Source organism: Miniopterus natalensis, chromosome 2, assembly GCF_054644295.1.
Source record: "Miniopterus natalensis isolate mMinNat1 chromosome 2, mMinNat1.hap1, whole genome shotgun sequence".
NCBI lineage: Eukaryota > Metazoa > Chordata > Mammalia > Chiroptera > Miniopteridae > Miniopterus > Miniopterus natalensis.
This window is the reverse complement of record NC_142082.1, coordinates 67917823-67929000: the sequence shown is the minus strand read 5'-3', so window position 1 is coordinate 67929000 and position 11178 is coordinate 67917823. Positions and strand designations below refer to the sequence as shown.

Here is an 11178-nt window from a genome sequence, read left to right as displayed (position 1 = left end):
AAAATAAATGTTTTAAGTTACTTTTGGCAAAATTGATTATGAAACTAGATAACTGTCACCCTTATTTAGCCTGATTATCATTTTGCCAACTAGAATGTTGACCCATGGAGGCAATTATCTTTTTGTTTTTTCCACTGTTTTACCTTAGTGCTTAGAATTGGGAATGGCACTATAGTTGCATATTAACATGTGACCATAACATGTCCAGAATTTTGTGCCCTGATAAGGAAGTAGAATATGTAATATTTTAAAAATGTTTTATATGTTTATTTTTCACATATTCTGAATGCAATAAATTCACAATCCTCTACATTACAAAGTAGAAGCAACCATTAGACACCAAAACTCTTTGCCATTCTTGCAAAGGTTCCATCTTTCACCAAATTACCCGTGTATATACTCTAGGTTGACTAGTGGTTATAAATGGCTAAATACTTCTAAAAAAGGTTTTAGACATCTGCATAAGTTGATGGCTAGAATGCTGTATGACGCTTGAGATTAAGTAATAAAATAATTTATTAAAGAAAGGTTAATACACAATTAATGCAATGTTATCTTACTGTTTGCTAAGCTCTTTTATAATATCATACATTATCAGCAGCAAAAAGGCTGCCATCTTACTCAACAAACAAACACACATGGGCTTGTTAACTTACTGAAGCTAACAGAAAACAGAGAATGGGTAAGGGGACATATGTATGGCTGGAGTAGAGAAATAGAAAATGATGGTTGGAGCAAACAAGTCTTCAAACATAAACTGGTTACATCCTGAAGGGCCTGGTAAAGCCAATCAATGCACTTGAATTTGATCCTATGGACAACAGAGAGACAACAGAGTTATACGCTATTGAGTGAAATGATTTGATTCAATTTTTAGGAAGATAACCAAAGACAACATTGAATGAAGAAAGACTAGGTCAACCCAAGAAAAGATAATGGGATTAATTTTAAGCAGTCATAATGATGATAAAAGAAAAAAAGGTAGATTGCCTAGACATTTTAGGGATAAAAATCCCCATGTTTGACAGAGCCAGTGGATTTATTGATAAAACAATATGAGAGTGGGGAACAGAGGAACATTTGGGCTTGTGTCCTGAGGATGACAAACAAAGTTACAGTTTCTTTTTATATGACACATCACAATTTACAAAACCCTTATATTTATACTGCTTTCCATTGTTTCAGTAACCCTGTGATAAATTAATATGTATTCAATAACAAATAGGGTTTATACAGTAATTTTAAAAAGGCTCTGACCACTACTAAGTCATTTCTTTGTGAGTTGCTATATGCAGTCATCTTTGTTCCTTATGAAGTAGAGATTGACTTGTGTTCCCCTCTTCAACGATACTTGTATTATACCTATATTGTCTTTGATTCTCTCCATGATACTGCATAAATGGACTTTTACAAAGAGCTTATTTAATGGGTATGTGGGTAGTAGGTGATGTCTGTGTGTCTCAAAAAATATTTAGATAGTACTTCTCAAATTTTAAGTATATGGATCACCTGAGGATTCTGATAAAATGCAGATTCAGATTCAGTGGGTCTTGGATGGGGCCTAAACTTCTGCATTTCTAACAAGCTCGCCAGGATGTCAATGCTACTAGTCTATGGGACACATTTCATTAGAAATGATTTTGACTACACACGCACATCTGTACACACACACACACACATACCCCAAAGTACCTTTGCTTAAGCAGGTGTGCCATTCTGAGGCTACAATTTATCTGATTTCAATTTTAAAATCCCAATAATTTTCTCACAGTTTTCAAGGCAGACATAGTTGCTGCCAATCACTTACCTATTGCCTTTCTTTTTCATTTCTTTTTTTTTTGAGAGACAGGGAGAGAGACAGAGAGAATCATCAATGACAAAGAGACACATCGATTGGCTGCCTCCCGCACATGCCCCAACCTTGGCTGGGGATGGAGCTTGCAACCCAGGTATGTCCCCTTGGCTGGAATTGAACCTGGACCCTTCAGTCCGCACGCTGACACTCCAACCACTGAGCCAAATCATCCAGGGCTTACTTATTTCCTTTCAATAACATAACTGCACTCTGCTTATATTTTGGATGGCAAGCATTGTCCTAAAGGTTTCTAAACATGCTAGTGGTCTTTTTAAAAAACAGATCTTATTAAGAGCTACCTCATTGTTGCTTGTTTATTAATAGTTCTTTTACTGACAACATGGATTTATGTCTCTTCATTTTGCAGGTATTTTAAAATTAAAACTATTTTGAAAGCATTTTATTTTTTTACAGATCCACACATTTATTTGATATATGCGCCATTAATGATCAGAAAGTACAGAATGTACTCATCAGTAGTTGGAGTTATCTGTTAGCATATTTTAAAATATAATGAATATAATCATTTCATGACCCATAGACAATAAAAAGTATAAATGAATTAAAAAGAAATTATTTTTTCTCTTTTTAAGTTAAATTTATTGGGGTGACATTGGTTAATATCATCATATAGGTTTCAGGTGTGGGTTTCTGTGTGACAAGATCTGTGTATTGCACCATGTGCCCACCATCCAAAGTCAAATCTTCTCCCATCATCATATATGGAGGGTGAAGGGGGTCTAATATTTGGCCAAAGCATTTTAAATATTTCTCTGGCAATAACATCTGCTTGGAAGTAAATCCTTAACTGTCTTTTCACAGATCTCCTTCTTCTTTTTTTTTTTTTATGATTCCATAGTCTTGTGAGTTTCCTTGATAGTCCAAAATTCCACAATATAATGCATGTGTATACACTGGTCAAGTCAGTGTATTGTTTTAAATAAGTTTCTAATCTCTATAATGTGTATTTCCTAGGATTCTTGTTGCCACTCATGAGAATGGGCCACATTCTGTTAATGTTGCCAGCACACATGGCATTTTCGAGGGTCCTTTTATTACAGATTGCCCTAATATTCACGTTCTTGGCTCTTGTCTTGCCAAGCACGGATTGTGTTCCAATGGCATCTTTCTAAGAAGGTACTTCTGACTGTTGGTGACAGCAGGGGCAGCTGCTGCTGCTGTTAAATTTTTCGTGAACTGTGTACTGTGCTCTGCCATACTCTTTCTGAGATCTAGAATATGTAATCTTAATATATCATATTATCTAGTATAAGGGTCACTTGTCTGATCACATAAGGGTTTATTTTCCAAAGAAGATTCAAATAATAATAGGCACACACACACACACACACACACACACACACACACAGGAGTAGCCTGCCAATTTGTAAGTACTTTTTGGGGGAGGGGTAGAGGTTGTTTGTTTGTTAATCCTTACCTGAGGATATTTTTCCACTGACTTTTAGAGAGAGTGGGAGGGTGGAAGGGAGGGAGGAGGGGGAGAGGGAAAGAGAGAGAAAGAAACATCTAAACATCGATGTGAGAGAACATGTCCATCGATTGTTTGCTTCCCATACGTGCCCTTTATTGGGACGGGGATTGAACCTGCAACCCAGATAGGTGTCCTTGACCAAGAAATGAACCTGCAACTTTTTGGTCCATGAGCCAATGCTCTAACCACTGAGCCAAACAGGCCAGGGCTGTAAGTCCTTTTGACACACACAACTGACATTTAAAATGGCAGATAATGCTTTGTTTTTTATCTGAATAAAGAATCAAACAGTACAAGAGTTCATCAGCTCTACGTTGAGCTTTTCCTCAAATTTGCAAGGCTATTTAAAAGAACAAGCCTTAAACAGATTTTGTAGTGCCAGTGTGCTGAGATATGAGCAATTTAATAATTACACAGTAATGATGAACCACAGACAAGCTGCATTCATTACTGAATTATTGCTCAGCTCTATACCTACCAATTATCAAACAAAGTGGTTGTATATGTTTATGTGTACTATAAAAAATAGCATATAGTTTTAAAATTATAATATAATTTTTTCATTCCAGTTCTGGTCCCTCCAGTTCTCTCATTAATCAAATTTCTGTATGTATATTGGATAATATCTAGGACCTCCACTCTACTGAACTAGTCATTTTTACTAGCTCTGTCCCAGTATATTCTGTTAACAACTTTTGCTTGATTACAAACCTTAATTGTTGGGGCAAGCCTTCATTCTTTATTTTTCTTCTTAAAGAGAGTATTTTTATATTCTTGGGTACAACTTCTTCAGAAAAGGCCTTTTCACCCCTCCTCCCAAAATTGTGAATGATTGAAATGAACCTAGAGAACAGTTGGAAAGGAAAAAATCTTTAAAATATTGGGTTTATTCTTACATAAACTTTGGTACATATTTAATTTCTTTCTAGACACTATATGTTTTTGTTTGTATAAGGAGTATCATCTTTTAAAAATATGTTTTTATTGATTTTTAGAGAGAGAAGAATAGAGAGATAGAAACACTGATGAGAAAAATATTGATCAGCTGCCTCCTGCTAGGGACTGAGCCTGAAACCCAGGCATGTGCCCTGACTGGGAATTGAACCAGTGACCCTTTGGTTCATGGTTCCATGCTCAACCACTGTGGTATAACTTTTTTAAAAAGCATTTCTCATTCTGTATCAATAATGAATACAATTATAAATGACAAACTCTTCTTTATAAAGAGAAATCTTTAATTTTAATGTAACTAAATTGATCAATTCTTGCCTTGTCATTTGTTCTATAAAAGTTTCATCCAAGAATGGTGGGGTTTTTTTGCCCCTAGGACACAATAAAGTTTTTCTTAATTTTCCTTTATTAACTTTAGAGTTTAACCTTCAAAATTAAATATTCAGTCCACCTAGGTTCTGTTTTTGTACGTCATATTTGATTAAGTTTCTATATGGAGAGTGAGATTTCCTGATGTAATCTACTTAAACTCTCCTTATTTCCCCAGTGATTTATTGTAAAACTTTATTGTATATGAAATGGCCAGGTATACACGGTCTGTTTCTAGCTTTCTATTTTTTCAGTTGGTTTATCTGTGTGTTCTTAGTCATGCCAAGTTTAAAAACATATGACTTATACTATAGTATGTCTTACTGTTATTTTATTTTTAAAAAGTTGATTGGGTTTTTACTGTGTGCACACTAATACTTCTTTATACATTTCAGAGCATTTTTCAGGTTTATGAAAAAGAAACAAAATCTCGAATTGGGATTGCATGGAATTTATATACACTTAAAATGCAATGGGCCTTGGCTGGTGTGGCTCAGTTGGTTAGAGCATGGTCCCGAGAACCAAAGGGTCAAGGGTTTGATTCCCAGTCAGATAAATCCACATTGGAATGTGTAGGAAAGGCAAACAATAGATATTTCTCTCTCCCTCTCTTTTCTCTAGAATCAGTGAAAAACATCTTCAGGGGAGAACTTTAAAAAAAAATGTAATGAGAAAATTGAAAAAATTTTAATACTAAAAATGGATTATCTAGACTATACAAATTATGTCTTCAAATTAACAACGAAGTTTCCAAAAGAATGTGGGTAAATAATATGTATATAGGCCATTTATTAAATAAGAAAGCAAAAAAGTCAATAAGCATCTGAAGAAATGCTCAAAATAATTGGCATTTAAAAATGCAAATTAAAGCAACACTGGGGTATCATTTTATGCCTCAATTACTGTCAAATTAGAATACAGTACTTTATAATTCCAAGTGTTGATGGGATGTGTGAAGTTGTACAATTCCCTTGGCCATAAGGGTATCTTTGAAACTTTCCCAGAAATCCAAATACAATGGTTCATGCTCAGCAGAAAATAAGTGCTTTTTTTGTGTTTACAAACTGACTTAGATAAGCAAGCTCAAGAAAAAGCACCTGACTAGAAAACATGTTGACTTGAAAAATAACACAACTTTTATTTTATCTTGCTCAATAAGGGTAATAAAGGCATGCAAATATCTTGGAATTCCTGAAACCCACATTAAGATGAATTACCCATGCATACCTCACACAGATAAAAGGTTATACATAAATTAATTTTTAACATAAAAGATTTGGGACAACTTAACAATGCATAAATAGTAGGTATATAATATTTTCTATAAGCATTGAAGGAAACTAAACACCAAGTAAAATACAGATTAGCATCTTTTAGCTATAGTATTTTTTAAAAATTTCCTTGACTCTAGTTTAAATTTTCTACTTAAGCAAAACTAATTTTGTACTTTACAGTACTTTATTTCTGTATATGCAGCATCAAAACCCTAAATTCACTTATCTTAGAGCAACAAAAAGGTATTCTTTCTTCAAGATGATAGACATTCATGTCATTATGTAGTGCGCAAAGCAGCAAAGAAATGACTGTGGAATCAAAGTACAGATCAGGGTGACCTAGACTGCAGGAAAAAGTGGACATGACAAGAGGACTGCGATTCAAACAGAGTCGAAAGGAACTATGTAAAAATCAAAGCTATAATGAATCTCACTAGACACAACGAGCCCCTATTATCAGTAGATGAATTGAAATCTCTTTTTCTTTGAGGGGTGAGAGTAGAAAATGATAATGACAAGAGACAAGCGAAATGTAGGTAGTATAGAAAAAAGTACTTCTCTGCAGACAGTTTCTTGTTATGAATTCCATTTCATTTCAATGAATTTTTTCATGTGTTCTCAGTGAGATGTTTAATCTCCCCAAATTCTGTCCATTTACCATAACTAACAAATTTCAAAAATAATATTTATAATAATTATCTCCCCTAGTTTATAGAATGATTTCAAAGAAAGCATTAGTTATTTCTCAAGCTAACTGAAGTAGTTAAGTCAGGCGCATGGTATTATTAGTAAACCTACACTGTACTTTAAAAAGTTAAATTTGAAAGATCTTCTGAATAGAGAGGAGGAAGTTGTGAATAAAAACCAGTTCTTTTTAATTCAAATGCTGTGTTTATGCCATAGCTACACCTGCTACGATACTACCATAGAATTGGTAGTTTAGCGAATTCAGCAGACACAAAATGAACCTCATTTAGGTTTGCATTTTTAGGTAGGAGAGCAGTAAGTGATTCTCATGATAAATCTGGCACCTTCTGATGGTGTTGATGATGTCCTGCCAAGCAGTTCAAAAATACAATCTTGTGTGTTTAATAGGCATATTTTTATGTTTACAGTCTTTAGACAGAACAGTTCTAGAATTACCTTATTTGTGAGACACAAATTAAAAGATGGTAACATGTCAAACTGCATTTTTGTAAATACAGAAGTGAAACATATTTTGGCTCTAGTAGTATGAGTAAGTAAAATGAAGTTGTTGAGAGGACAGTTTTAGCAAAATGGGACGGAATTCATAAGTCTATTTTGAACAAACCAGCAGATTCAACTGCAAAACAACTTGGTTATAAACAATAAATGTAGATGGGGAACTGACCTTGTGAGATTTTTTTATTTTAAAGAGAAGGGAGAGAAAAATATCAGAAAGGCAGGAAGAAGGAAAGAGAAACTAAATGAGGAAAGGGGAGCAGCAGAGCAGGAGGGGGAACAGATCTGATCACGGTCCTCCCTTCGCTGCAAACAAGTCAACCAGTGCCCGTGATGACGGGGATGACCCCCCGCGAGCCCTCCAGGGTGCTCGGTACTGAACTATGGGCAGCCTCAAATCCACCCAAGGAACTTATTTCTCCCTCTTCTCTTTCTTCCAGAACCTTCCTTGAATATCCACAGGCTAAGGTGTTTCTCTTTTTATGAAGGCCCCCATGCCTTACCATGGCCTTCTTTACATATTAATTAGTTACTTTTCAACCTGTTTCATGTGCTGCTGTGTTTGTTGTTCAGCTTTAAAACTGGAAGTCAATAATAATTACAAATTTTATATTCTTGGCCTTCTAATTAATTTTCAATTTCCCCTTATAAGAGTAAGGAGAATGAGGAACAATGATTCAATATAATGGACCCTCTAAAATTAACTGTGTTTTGTTTTTGTTAGCATATTTGCAGAATATTTTTAAAAAATGTGTATTATATATATTATGTAATTTGCAGGTTCAAACATTTTACAGTGTAAATTCCATGGCATTAATTACCTTCACAATGGTGTGCAACCATCGGCACTATTTAAAAAAAAAATTGTATTACCTTAACAAAAACCCTGGACCAAATAAACAATTGAAAATATGGAACACAACAGATTCACACGTCGTTCATGTACACGGACTATGCGTGGTTAGCTTCTCTGTATCATTCCAATTTTAGTATATGTGCTGCTGAAACAAGCAGGTGTGACTTTTCTAAAATTAATTTCCACATAAGGCTTCAGGAAATCCGCCAATGGAATGATGATAGTCTAGTGATAATTAATAGTTAGTAAAATTCGGGTAGTGGTTGAGTCCCTGCCCCTTCCCTTCTGCTTCTCACTGAATTCTGAATTGCTAAAATTTTTCACCCATCTTTATATTTCTAGGATTGGGCGGCACAAGCCTGAGACCTGAAAGTGATGTAAGACACCAATATAGCAGAATTATACTTTCTAAGTCACATGGGGTTTTGTTGATGTCATTGTTGTGGATGTGTGTTTCCCATTTTATAAAATGTATTCACTATGATTAAAGAGAAAATAGAATATGGTGACTTAGAGGGTTGTTTTTTTTTCTTCAACCAGTATGTGAAAAAAACTGATAAAGTAGACATTTGAGAATGTCTATGAAGGAGCTTCAGAATACAATAGGTTTTTGTGTCTTAAAATTAAAAACAAGATGTAATAATAAATATAAATACAAAAATATAGTTAATAAAAAATGGTGATTCAATTTATTCTATGTATTTCTAATAAAAATGCATTATCCAGCCACTCCTATGGTTGATTCTTTGCATGTAATATGCAACAGCTCCATATTAAATAAGAACTATGTTTGAAAAACAAACTGAATTGTATAAAATGACAAAAAACATAAAAACTGAATTGATAAAAAGCATTCGTAGGTAAACTAAACTATGGTTAGCTGTAGCATGCTTTTATAAGTTCCAATCAAAATGAAGCACAATGATCACAATGACCTAAAAATTATTCTGAGAAATTTCTTGGCAAATCTGATTGTGTTCATTTTCATCCAACAGTGACAAATTTGCTAAATACAAATTAGCATATGTTATTTAGATGCATTTTGTTACTTAGGCCACAGAGAGAGATAGTTGCATCATTGGACTATGAAAGACCTTTTTATTCATTTATTAGATTTTTATCTGTTATTCTCACAAACCATTGCATTCTCTTTCATTACTTTCGACATGATTATTTTGTTTATGTGTGTGTTTTGATAATGAATTGTTTGAATATTTTTATCTCATTCTGCTTTATTTTGCATACAGCATTAGTTTCTTAAACGATATATCTTGATATGTTTATGTGGGATGTAATGTATCTATACACATTTTAAATCATGCATTCTTAAGCTGATTTTCACTCTTGAAAATGTATTATGCATATGTGTACATACACATACGTACACATAAACACATACTGACATAAAAATATATACATATAGATGCATAAATACATACCTACATTAAACATCTATACAGTAAATATATATAGCTAGAAATCAAAAGAGTTGCTAAAAATAAAATTGAAGAAATTTGTTTAAAAGCCAAATAAAAATATAAAAATGAGAAATGTGAGAGATGTGATCCAAAGTTCCAAAAACCTAATTAATACAAGGCTCTAGAAGCAAGAACAGAAAATATTGAGAGGGAAAAAGATGTTAAAAAGCTTATAGAAAAAAATTCAGTGTTGCAGGACATGGAATGACCAAAATAGAAGATATAACAAACCAGAAAATTCTCATGAAATTCTGAACATTAAGAATAAAGAGATACTAAAAACCCAATGACTATACAAAAACGATCATTTACAAAAGTAAAGCAGTGGATTTCAATAAAACTTTCTGTTGGGAAAGGCAGTATCTATAGGCATGCAGTCTTTTTCTTTCTTTAATCCCCACCACAGGATATTTTTTTCCGTTGCTTTTCAGAGAGAGTGGAAGGGAGAGAGAGGGAGAAACATCAGTGTGAGAGAGACACATCGGCTGGTTGTCTCCTGCATGCACCCTACAGGGGGCTGAGGATCAAGCCTTCAACTGAGATATTTGCTCCTGGCTGGAATCGAACCTGGGACCCTTCCATCAGAGGTCCTATGCTCTAGCCACTGAGCCAACCCAGCTAGGGCTACAGGCTGGGCCTGGGTTTGGAACATGCTGTTACCAAGAGATAACCCACACAGCCTGTTCTCAGCTTATCACCTTGTGTGGAAATATATTTCCCTGTTTCAGTAGAAATAAATGCTTTTTCTTCTTTGCTTCAAGCATGTGCATTATAGGGCACCTGGACAATCCTACTGCTGCATCTGCCCTCAGCAGGGAGGGCACAGTTTCTTTCAGGGTGTATGTAGGCAAACTGCCCTGCATTGGCCTCCCAGAGAGACCTGCTGGGCCATGGGATACCAATGCCCATTATTGAAGCTGATCTTACTCACTCTCTTCTCTATGTGATTAAGAGTCTTTCCATTCAGCCCTTGATTCCACTGTGTTCTTGGTGACACTGACACCAAGATGTAACAGGCAGAAGTGTTTCGAGTTCCTTAGGATTGGTGACCCATGCACACAAATGTGCCCAACACTTTCCAATAGAAACATTAGGTGGTAGTAGAAGAAAATGGATCAGTGATTTCAAAGTTCAGAATTTTATTTTATTATAATTTTAGGAGAAATGAATATGTTAATGGCCTAAATGTAAAGTTACTAGTGACCTAAAACTGTAAAATGTTAAAAATATGTAAACATCTCAGACAATTTTGATATTACAGAAGAAAATGCTGAATAATATAGGGGGACATATATTTATCTTAAAATTCTTAGGGTTATGAGATATGTTGAAAATTTATTTCTAAAGAAATATATGTTTAGTGTACTATTTAAATATATAGCATTACAACTCTTACCAAAAGTAAAACTGAAAGCAGTAATAATTTATCTAACATTAGATCTAGAGAATAGTGTGTGTGTGTGTGTGTGTATATATATATATATATATATATATATAATCTAAATTCACATTATTTATATGATATCCACTAGGTATTGTTTAAAGTGGTTAAAATTCTGCACCCAATTCAGATTCTACATTTCTTCATTTAATTCCAATGTGTGTGGGTGGGAGTGTTTTGCTACACCACCAAGCAGTTGTTGGACACCAGCTGGATGTTCTACAATTCAACTGAACTCTGCCGGAACTCGCCTGCAGAG

At 34.4% G+C, this 11178-nt stretch overlaps 1 non-coding gene across 1 annotated transcript; it reads right to left on the bottom strand.

The window, feature by feature from the left end:
* Positions 1 to 8049: 8049 nt before the first annotated feature.
* On the bottom strand, positions 8050 to 8158 carry LOC148093695 (U6 spliceosomal RNA). The gene has a single exon (XR_015714108.1). It is a non-coding gene; the product is annotated as a U6 spliceosomal RNA (small nuclear RNA).
* Positions 8159 to 11178: the final 3020 nt, after the last annotated feature.